At 37.7% G+C, this 12,059-nt stretch overlaps 1 long non-coding RNA gene across 1 annotated transcript; it reads left to right on the top strand.

The window, feature by feature from the left end:
* Positions 1 to 613: 613 nt before the first annotated feature.
* Positions 614 to 10,510, top strand: LOC143288333 (uncharacterized). Its single transcript, XR_013056081.1, has 3 exons — positions 614 to 1,531; positions 3,439 to 3,527; positions 4,783 to 10,510. It is a non-coding gene; the product is annotated as an uncharacterized LOC143288333 (long non-coding RNA).
* The last annotated feature ends 1,549 nt before the right edge of the window (positions 10,511 to 12,059 follow it).

Here is a 12,059-nt window from a genome sequence, read left to right as displayed (position 1 = left end):
ACTTCTTGCCTTTCCCAAATAGTCGTCGCTGTGACACATTCATTTTGTTTGAGTCAGAGAGCCGTTCTTTCTCATTTCAGGTCCCGCTTACCATGCTAAGATAAACAACAACATGCCGGCTTCAGATATTGGTAATTTCGCGTGGTATTATGCCTAATTCTTAATTAGAGGAATTGGTTACATGCAACATATTTTGGGCATAATTATTATATTCCTAATCACATTGCAAAACACACTAAAAGTTTCGTTTAAATGGGCCCCAAAATTGATGTACTTAGATAGGAAAGTTTTCATTAAACTGGATCAGTGGATATTTGCAATGAATACAGTTTGTGTCTGCAGTAGGCGATCCCAATAACCTTGCTGTCAGTCGTTGTACAGAGTCCATCTTCTCAGTTCATTATTTCTGAAGACATTTGCAAATATTTAGTATAAAAAAAACAAAAAAACAACAACAGGCATCATATATATTTCGCATGAGGAAAATTACATGTTAATTCAAGTTACTCAGAACTGAAAGGTTAGATTCCATTCCAAAGCAACAGAAGTTGGATAATGTAAGGGAGGTTTTAAGATCAGAAAATCAGGCCAAGTTTCATTTTGTATAGTTCAGTCTTATTTATTTCTATTTCTGGATATATTTTTCACTTTGATAAGCTGTGCTTTTTTTTTGTTTTGTTTTGTTGTTGTTTAAAAAAAAAAAATTGTTGATAGGAAGAAACTGTGATAGACTCTTATATGTAGAAGTGGTGAACAGTCAGAGAATTAGAATGAATTGTTAAGTAAATGAGGTAAGAGGACAACTTAACAGAAAATAAAGAACATAAACTAAAAAGACAGTGTGAAGGAATACTTCCTATTCCATTTAGAATATATTTTAGTTTATTGGTATAACTTTAAAAAAAATGGCACACACACACACACACATGCACACACACACACACAGAATGACAAAGACAACATGTTGTAGATTTATTAAGATATATGCATGGTCAGGTAGGTGACCAGACTTTATAGAAGCATATCTTTTATTCATTATTGTTGTTGTTTTTGAGGGGGGAAAGTGTATACAAAATGCTGTTTGACCTAGGTACTGGATTTTAAGAACAGTTATACTTTTCCCCCTCACACACTGGCACTTGTGACCAGTTCATCGGGGAATTGGGAAGTCATTTTATTTATTTTTTCCTGTTTACCTTTCTCTTAGTATCCTACTCTTAAGTTAAAATCCACAAAGCATTTTATATAAATATATACTGTGATATTGCATGTGTATGAGTATGATCATTGTGTGTGTAGCTTACATTAAGTTAACTTTTATGCAGTTTATGCTTTTTATGTAAACACATGAGCGTAATTCTCACATATTGTGTATGTGTTGTATACCACAAATAAGTTGCTCTTATTGGAGATAAGAGTATTCTGAGAGGCACTGTTGCAGAAATGGTTGGACCTGTGATCCAGTGTTCAGCAGCGATCATGGTTGGAGGCCCTGTTTCAACAAGGTTGAAGGACTTCCAACCTTTCAGTGGTGTGGTATTAAAATGAGTGTGATGTGTGTGTGATATACTGGGTTTTAATTACCATATATGTATATGATTGTGAAATGAGTATGCACATATACTATTCCAAGAAAGTTCAGGGCCACAAAGACAATTTAGATTGTTTAAGATATCATCTTTTTTAGAAAGAAGGAAGACTTTTAACATCAGTTTAAGATTGGATCATTGCAGTCAACGTTTACACCAACTGAGCCTGTGTATACTCTATCCTGACCTTTGAGCTAAGGCGTGCAAATGTGCAGGAAAGTTGCAAGTTTTGCATTTTTTTTATTTTATTTTTTTTTACTGAGAAGGCAGTTTCTCAGCTTCAAACCTGCTGATTCATTTTAAAATTTGCCAGAGGCATGAACATAAGGCGTGTACTGTGAACACATTTCAGATGAATAGCGTTGAATTTGGTTATAAAATCTGGGCTAAAATCGAGGTGAAACAACATGCCACCAAGACAACAACTTACAGCACAAGATCTCTGCAGAGCTCTGGCATGGCTGCAAGATGGAATTTGTGGACGAGAAGGGGGCAGATGTCTTAGAGTAAGCCACTCAGTAATTCAGCAGCTAAACGAGAGGTTCCAAACGACTGGATCCGCCAAACACCGTCCTTGTTCAGGCAGACCAAGACCGACAGGCCCACGTGACGATTGTTTCATTGTTCCCTCAGCTCTGAGCAACACCCAGAACTGCCAGTGACCTCAGGATGTGGCTCAGGCAGGCTACTGACAACATTAGCCAAAAGACTGTTCGCTCTCACCTTGTTGAAGCAGGGTTGCATTCCAGGAGGGCAGCTGTTAGAGTTCCACTGACTCAGGCACACAGATGAGTGTGTTTCATGTCTGGCCTGGAGCCAGCAATATCATCGGTGGATGAGACAGCAGTGGGGCAGAGTGCTGTTTACAGATGAGTCTCGTTTCACCCTGTCCCACAATGATGCCTGCATTTGTGTTAGGAGATGCCCAGGTGAGTGCTATGCACATGGCTGTGTCCGTGAGCACAATTCGTTTGGAGGCAGCTCTCTTGATGGTGTAGGGATGCATCCACTTGAGGGGCAGAGCTCCCCTGCACCTTGTGCAAGGGACCCTCACTGGCTTGAGGGACAGAGACATGATCGTTCAGCCACTGATCGAGCCTGCCCTCCAGGCCATGGGTCCTGGAGCCATCTTCATGGATGACAACGCCACACCCCACTGTGCTAGGGTGGTCAGGGACTACCTTCAGGAAAAGAACATCCAATGTCTTGACTGGAAGGCTTGTTCACCAGACCTAAACCCCATCGAGCACTTGAGGGACCTGCTGGGACGAAGGGTGTGCCAGAATCACCCACCTGCTGCAGACCTTCATGACCTGTTTCGTTTTCTGCAGCAGGATTGGGCTGCCTTGCCTCAGAACATCATCAGAGCACTTGTTCAGTCCATGAGGCAGAGATGTGCAGAGTGCAATGCTGCAAATGGGGGAGACACACGCTACTAAAGTGTCATTTGTGAATCAAATGACTTTAAAAAAAATTTTTTTTAATTGTTTCTGATTTTGTTTCGGGGGTAGGGTAATTTAGTTGTTGATTTCTCTAAAAAGAAATGTTTTGGTGAAGTTTCACTCATATACTGTTGTCAGATAATAAAAGTCAACTTTTGTGAAATTTGCTACATTTTGTATTCTTTGTCTAATTTTGGTGACAGTTTGTCTGCCTGGCCCTTAACTTTGTTGGAGTTGTGTACATGTGTGTTGTTATGTGTGTATGGGTCTTTGTTTTTGAACAAAATGCATTTTGAAGATACCATGACATAAATGTTCTTCCTTAAATATATATGGCTGAAATGACAGTCTATGTAGTGATCACCTGACAACAAATTCTCAATTCAATGTTGATTCCCTCTTTCCAGTTCAGTGCCAGGTCTGTGACAGTCTAAGTGGAGACAATCTGCATGATTTTAGTGACCCCCAAAATTATGTCCTTTCAGATGTGTGGATGGTGAGTTTTAATTATTAATATTGAAAGTTTTGATTTTCCATTATGATAAATGTTTGCAGTAGCTTCATTTTCAATTTTAAATGTATTGTTATATTATGAGTTTGGAGTATGTATTTTGAAAATAAGAGAAGAAAAACAAAAACGAAAAAAACATCACCTGCAAATGGTGTTCTTTAATTTTGGGTCAGTTGTTGATTTCTGAGAGCAAAATGTTAAGAACTTCAAATAAAGATCTTTGCTTATTATGCATATTTTGCTTTAATTATCAATATTAATGATGATATTTCATACATTTAATGCAGATGTGCATGCACTTTGTGTTTTCATGTGCCGGAAGTCTTTCTGCATCCCCGCCTGGAGGAAATTTTGTGCCAGAAAATTCCTCTTTTCTCTTGTTCTCTTTGTTTGTACCTTTTTTAAACGTCACTGCTGGCCAGCCTTTCCAGCACATTCCCTTTTCAATCTCTTTTCCAAAAAGCCTTGACAGCTTTTTTGCCTTTTCCACAGTCTAATGATGAACTATATATGCTGTTTTGTTCTGGTTGTGATATTGTATGCACTGGGATGGGCACTAGCTGTCCATTCTGAAGTGTTATTTGCCTATGTTACCTTTAAATGTATTTTGTGTGTGGCTTTGAAGCATTTTTTTGTCCTTTTTCATGATCTTTTTCACCTGAAAATGATAAATAAGCAGAAAGGCTGACATCATTAGCTCATCCTTTTCTTATCTGCTTTATGGAGATAATGGTCAAGATGATATGTCATAGTCTGGGTTTTTTGGTTGGATTTTGTTTTCAGAAATAACAAAGTTATTGTGTTTAAGAAGGTGTAATGTTTTATTTAGTTGAGCAGTTCTGGTATGGCCCTGAGTGGTCAGCTGAACTATAAGCAACAGTGTCAGTGTCACAACAAACAGCAGTAAATGCTGCTTCATTCCAAAATGAGTTCAGCTTTTAAACAGCCATACATAATAACGTGATCCACAACATGCCAGGTGGAGTATATGTGTGCGTGATAGGATGCCTGAATGTAAAATAGTGTTGAACAGCAGATTGTTACAATGTCTCTGTTTAGTGTTGAACAGCATACTGTTATGATATGTCTTTGTTTAATTATCGATTGATGTTATGCGCCTATTATTTGTGATGATTGCATGTGTGTGCATGACTGATTATTTCATGCATATTCATGACTAATAATTGTATGCGTGGTGTACTTGAAGTTAATATCAGCATTTTATGTCTGCTGTGTTTAGCGTAGGTAGGCCTGACAGTGAACGATCCAGCTGAAGTGACCAGCTCAACATGTGACTGTACAGATAACAGGTTGTACGATCGTCAAATGTAGCTCTTCTGATTTTGAAGGCTTTCTCCGGTTGATTGCACCAGGAAAGGTTTGTCTCGTCATTCTTTTCAACTTTGTTTCAATGGTTGAAATAGCACAGGTGCCTCAGGGTAAATCATGCGAACGGGCAAGTCTAATTGTGAACAATGGGTTTGGGTACATGTGGACAATTAGAAGCAGGTCTTGAATTCATTAGACATGTTATTGGAATATCACACTAGACTGTTGTATTGTTGGTTTTGGTCACACATGCACACACACACACACACACACACACTGCACACCACACATAAACACAACCTTTTGAGAACATTCAGTATCTGTACAGCGTTGTTTGCAACTAGACACGTCAAACAACCCTATGGTCTCGTTGCAAACGACTCTACTTTGGGGATCCTGTCAAAACTGACGTTATGATCTGTCACCAACATGCTTTCTTTAATTCTGCCAGTACTGGGTAATGCACAATTCATTCAACATATCCAGTCAAATCGGCCATTTTAAACTGTGTCAAAGTTAAGTCCTGCTACAGGTTTCCCTTTTAGTGTAGGATTGTGAGAGCATGTTTGTTAACTAGGTTGGCAGTGGTGCGTAAAGAGAAGAAAGAGCTTTGAAATAGCCAGAAATAGATGATGTTTGACTAATTCTTGGAGGTCTCAGAATGAGGTCGAAGTAGACGTTAGAACACTTCGAAGTGGGGCAGTACATGAACAGTTCGCGATGACACACTGTTAACAATTAGGCTTACCTTCCCCATAGCATATACATGACTGATTATTGTGCATGCGTGTGTGTTTGTGTGTGCGTTGTATATTTCAAGTGAATTCTCAGGCATTTTATGTCTTGTCTTCCCATTCTGAGACCTAGACTTGGTGGATATGAATTTCACTACCCAACAGCATTAAAAGTCTATAGGATCTTTTAACCTTTTTATGGTATGTGTTTTTAAATGATAATGATGTGTGTGTGTGTGTGTGTGTGATATATATATATATATATATATATATATATATATAAATATGCACACATACATATAGATAGGTAGATGTAATTAGCTTGTGTGTGTATATATATATATATCTTCATCAAGACATCTGTCTATAGTGAGATGTATGTATATTTATGTATGTGTGTTGTTTTTTGTGAGTAGCATGCATGCATGCATTTGTTTGCTTGCCTGTGCCTCTTTGTGTGTGTATCTCAGTGTTATAGAAGAAAGTGCATTTTAAAATAAATGTCCTTCCTCACACATTATATGGGTGAAGTTGATGTTTCAGTGTAGTGAACATCCGATAACAACTCATGTTAATGTTGTTTTCCTCTTCTTAATTTTAATGCCTAATCAGTGACAGTCTAAGTGGAGACAATCTGCATGATTTTAGTGACCCTTAAAATTACCTCCCTTCGAGTGTGTGGCTGGTCAGCTTGTTAAAGAAATTCATGATACATATTTTTTCTTTTATTGATAATGTTTAAAGTTGTTATATTGTCCAGTTGAAATGGATGGTCATATTTTGAGTTTGGAGTGTATGATTTTTATAGTAATAGAATAAAAAAACGTGGAATTATTTTTAATGAAACATTGTCATGCAGTAATAACTTTTGAGTTACTCAGTCATTTCTGTGATTCAAGAACATTCAGAGTTGTTTTATTATTATTATTATTCATATTTTCCTTTAATCGTTTATATTCATGGTGATAATTTGTACTTTTTTGTTTGGTTAAAATTTTGCATGTGTGTGTGTGGTGTGGTGTGTGTACCCTCCTTTGGGATACCAGAAGTCTTTTAGCATGAATAGCATCCCCACCTGGAAATTATGTGTCAGAAATGTCCTCATTTTTGTTGCTCTCTTTGCATCTGCCTTTTTTTTCTGTCACTGTTGTCTGCTTTGTCTGCCTTTCCAGTCCACTCCCCTTTCTTTTGTTTTTTTCCAGGAGGCCATGACACTTTTTGTTGTCTCTTTACTGCAGTTTATGAAGTACTCTGTGAGCTGTTTTGCTCCAGTGATTAATCAGTGATATTGTAGACAATGGTATCGGCACTTGGAGTACGTGGAACAAGCTCCCTGATAACCTCCGTCATTCTGATTCCCTCGCATCTTTTAAATCTCGTCTCAAAACTCACCTTTTCCCTCAGCAATAAGTTCAAGTGTGGCAGGTCCACTTCCTTTGCGTTAGCTGTGCTTGACTATGTGTGTATACATATGTATGTGTACATAACTACATGCATGTATATGAATGTGTATTGTGTGTGCGTGTGTTTATGTAAGTTTGTGCCTGCCTATGTGTGCGTATGTGTTGGGGTAGCTGTTAGATACACATGTATGTTAAAATGTATGTATGCAGTGAGTGTGTGTGTGTGTGTGTGTGTGTGTGTGTGTGTGTGTGTGTGTGTGTGTGTGTGTGTGTAGTCACATTTTGGTGTGTGCATGTAACATAGATGTGGTGTTTTATGTTAACAAAAGCGTTTTTGTAAAGCACCTAGATCAGATTTCTGGATAGTGTACTGTATAAGTATCCATTATTATTATTATTATTATTACATTATACACTGCTATTTGCCAGTTTGGTCATTTTGATGTGACAGTTTTGTGTTTAAGATGGTTTGATTTTGTATTTAGCTGTGCTGTTGTGGTACAGCCCTGAGCAGTCACCTTGACCATAAACAGCAGTGTCAGTGTCAGAACACAAATACTGTTAAAAACTGCTTAATTCCAAAATTAAATCAGCTGTTAAACAGCCATTACTAATGACTTGATCCACAACATGTGTGGTAGTGTACATGTGTGCATGGCAGGCTAAAATGGTGGAAGGAGAAAATTGGGCCTTGCCCTCCTGTTTTCAGAACTGGACTCAGTGGACATGAAATGACTGTCCAATAGCCGTAAAGTGCTATGGTGGATTTATTTTATATTTTATTTTATTTTATTTTTTACTGTCTAATAGTATGCCTTATAAAATGAGGATGGTGTGTGTGTGAGTGTGTGTGTGCGCACACGCATACGCATGGGAGTGTGTTTGTGTGTGTGTGTGTGTGTAATGAATATTTATATGAGGGTGGAATTATCATGTGTATATACAGATATCAGTATTGTATGTGTGTGTTATTATGTGTTTATTTGGCATTGTGTGTGTGTGTGGAGGGGGTGGGGGATGAGGGTGGTGGTTATAGAAGTAAGTGCATTTAGAAGAAGGCCTGACATCTGACATATAATTTATGTCCTTCTTCACCCATGATACGGAAGAAGTTATGAACCTCCAGCGTAGCAGACATCCGATAACAACTCTCCTGTTGATATTGTTTCCCCATTTTTCATTCTGACACTGAGCCAGTGACAGTCTAAGTGGAGACAATCTGCATTATTTTAACGACCCTTAAAATTATCTCCCTTAGATATGACTGGTGAGTTTGTTATTCTTTTATTATTAGTGTTTCCTGTGATTCTGCTGTCAGGGTTAGGTGGGATAGTCATTAATGTTTCCTGTGATTCTGCTGTCAGGGTTAGATGGGATAGTCATATTATTAATGTTTCCTGTGATTCTGCTGTCAGGGTTAGATGGGATAGTCATATTATTAGTGTTTCCTGTGATTCTGCTGTCAGGGTTAGATGGGATAGTCATTAATGTTTCCTGTGATTCTGCTGTCAGGGTTAGGTGGGATAGTCATATTATTAGTGTTTCCTGTGATTCTGCTGTCAGGGTTAGGTGGGATAGTCATATTATTAGTGTTTCCTGTGATTCTGCTGTCAGGGTTAGATGGGATAGTCATATTATTAGTGTTTCCTGTGATTCTGCTGTCAGGGTTAGGTGGGATAGTCATATTATTAGTGTTTCCTGTGATTCTGCTGTCAGGGATAGATGGGATAGTCATGTTAGTGTTTCCTGTCATTCTGCTGTCAGGGTTAGGTGGGATAGTCATACTATTAGTGTTTCCTGTGATTCTGCTGTCAGGGATAGATGGGATAGTCATGTTATTAGTGTTTCCTGCGATTCTGCTGTCAGGGTTAGATGGGATTGTCATGTTATTAGTGTTTCCTGCGATTCTGCTGTCAGGGTTAGGTGGGATAGTCATATTATTAGTGTTTCCTGCGATTCTGCTGTCAGGGTTAGGTGGGATAGTCATATTATTAGTGTTTCCTGCGATTCTGCTGTCAGGGTTAGATGGGATAGTCATACTATTAGTGTTTCCCGTGATTCTGCTGTCAGGGTTAGATGGGATAGTCATACTATTAGTGTTTCCCGTGATTCTGCTGTCAGGGTTAGATGGGATAGTCATATTATTAGTGTTTCCTGTGATTCTGCTGTCAGGGTTAGATGGGATAGTCATTAGTGTTTCCTGTGATTCTGCTGTCAGGGTTAGATGGGATAGTCATATTATTAGTGTTTCCTGTCATTCTGCTGTCAGGGTTAGATGGGATAGTCATGTTATTAATGTTTCCTGTCATTCTGCTGTCAGGGTTAGGTGGGATAGTCATACTATTTTATTTTATTTTATTTTATTTTTTTATACTTTGCAGTGTTTGAGTTGTATTTGAAAAGAAGAGAAAATATGGAAACTGGATTTTTCATACAATTCTTATTGACAATCCTTAATTTTGGATCACTAATGTTTGCCTGTTATGCATATTTTGCTTTTATTATCAGTACGAATTACTGTAATTCATACACCTTTTATGGGTTATGTGTGTTTGTGTGTGTGTGTGTGTTTGTTTGTTTGTGTGTGTGTGTGTGTGTGTGTGTGTGTCCCCTACCCAAAACTTGTCTGTAACATACACACAGTCCTGTAAAGAACCATACAAATTCTCAGAACTGTTGATTGTATGAATTTGATGCATCATTGTCACGCTGGTAATCAATTCACATACAGTTGATCAAGTCAGTGGTGTATAGATGACAGAGCTGGCTTCATGAGCCAAAACCTTCACTTTTTATGGGCAGTGTTGAACATCCATTGACTGTTGTGTGAACTGACTGAGTTGTGGACAGTGATTAATGCATGACGTAAGTACTGCTGTGCACTGTTTGTCTTGATTTTGTGCACTGAAGGTATTCTGACTTTCTGAAAATCTTGATTAATGTTTTTTCTGCTTTTATAGGTGAATATAAATATTTCTGTTTTTATGCTGTGTTTTGGGTCGCAAGACACTAGAAAAAAAAGGAGTGGCTTGTAACTGGAGAATTCCTGTAAATGTCTTACAATTTACTATTATTTGGTTCTGGTTTTATGTCAGTTTGAAAGTCTGTTTGAAGCTTATGTTGTTCATGATTAGGGTTGTGTGAACAGATGATATCAGGATATTTGTGTGAATGTAACTGTTAAGTTTGTGTGCACATAGAAGGATACTTGTATGGATGTAACACTTCATGCATAGATCATTTCAGGATATTGGTATGGGTGTAACTGATCAGTCTGTGACCTGAATTCAGGTGTATCAGTTCTCCAACAGTTGTTAACCATGTTCATGTGGTGTACTGCTTCATGAAGGTTGGGAGTGGTACACACATGGTGTGTTGTTTGACATCACATGTGTAGTGTTAGGGTTTGTTTTTTTTTTGTCTTTTGTTGTTGTTTGTTTTTTTTACTCACATGGTGTGTCATTTTACATTATGTGTGGTGGTGCACGGTGGTGGGTTATTTTTTATACATATGGTGTGTCATTTTACATTATGTGTGTGGTGGTGCACGGTGGTGGGTTATTTTTTACACATAATTTATTGTGTGTCATTTTACATTATGTGTGTGGTGGTGCACGGTGGTGGGTTATTTTTACACATATGGTGTGTCATTTCACATTATGTGTGGTGGTGCATATTGGTGGGTTATTTTTTTTACTCACATGGTGTGTCATTTTACATTATGTGTGGTGGTGCACGGTGGTGGGTTATTATTTTTTTTTTATACATATGGTGTGTCATTTTACTTCATGTGTGTGGTGGTAGGGCTTTGTGTACATATGGTGTGTTTTTATACATTCTAGTTGTGGTGGTAGTTGGTCTTGGTAATATTCAGACTTCATTTATTTTGGAGATGGTTGATTTTGATAGAAAATGTGTCTGCTTTGACTGAGAGATGTTTTGTTTATTTGAGAGTTGAGAACGAACCTGATAACAATTATGTGGATACAACTTTCCTGTTAATACCCCCAGCCACCATTCCCTTCAAAACCCCACTGTCGATTTCAATACAAAAGACAGTCTAAGTGGAGACAATCAGACTTATTTCAGTGACCTTGAAAATTATCTCCCTTAGTTGTGTGGATGATGAATTTGTTAATCAAAGAGTTTTATGTCATTTGTTTTTCTTTTATTGTTAACATTTGAAGTGGTCCTGTCATCATGTTTCAACGGACTGTCATATTTTGAGTTTGGATAAAAGAGTTGTGTAAATATAAAAGAAAGTAAAGGTGATTACAAAACATTTCATTGCTGAATTCCCCCCCAAAAGCATTATTTAGTGTATATGGATCAGTCTGCAAACTTTGTGTCCTCGAAATTGAAATTGAAACTGAAAATAATTATTAGTCCATAGTTTTCTGCCACTTGGAGGTTTTCACGAGAAAAATAAATTTCCAATGGAAGAAAACATCTGTCTGGTATTTTTTATGTTGGTCTGTCTGCTGCATTGTTTTTCTGTTTGGATTTTTTATTTTTTTTGTCATCCATCAGCTTCACAGTTCCTGCATCCAGCCATCAGCACATGTTCCTTTTGTGGTCACTACATAGACTTTTTTTCCTTTGCTACACAGAGTTGCCTGCTATTACAAGATAGAAGAATACTTTGTTTGTTTATCATTTTTATGCAGTGAGAGCAAGTGCTTGAATGCAGAAACATAGCAAATGGATAAGAAGACTTTATATCTCTAAGAGAGAAATAACCCATATTATGCTGTGCACAGTGATCTAGACTGTAAAAAACAGAAAATAAAGAGGGAGGAGGGGGGAAGGATGGGGTTGGAGGGCTGGGGGTGGGGGTGTGGGGGTGGGGGTAAAAGATTATGTATTAAATGATAAAATGCAAAATACAATGCACACATCACCAATAAAATATTTGGTAATCACGCATAACTAAGACATGCATTAGTGTATACACACAGATAGAGGGGGTGCATAATGTATATTTAACCAAAAAAAAACAAAAAACAAAAAAGCAACAAAAAAACAGTGATACTCAATTTGATAGTCACATA

Source organism: Babylonia areolata, chromosome 12, assembly GCF_041734735.1.
Source record: "Babylonia areolata isolate BAREFJ2019XMU chromosome 12, ASM4173473v1, whole genome shotgun sequence".
NCBI lineage: Eukaryota > Metazoa > Mollusca > Gastropoda > Neogastropoda > Buccinidae > Babylonia > Babylonia areolata.
The sequence above is the reverse complement of the archived record's forward strand: the minus strand, read 5'-3'. Positions and strand labels throughout refer to the sequence as shown.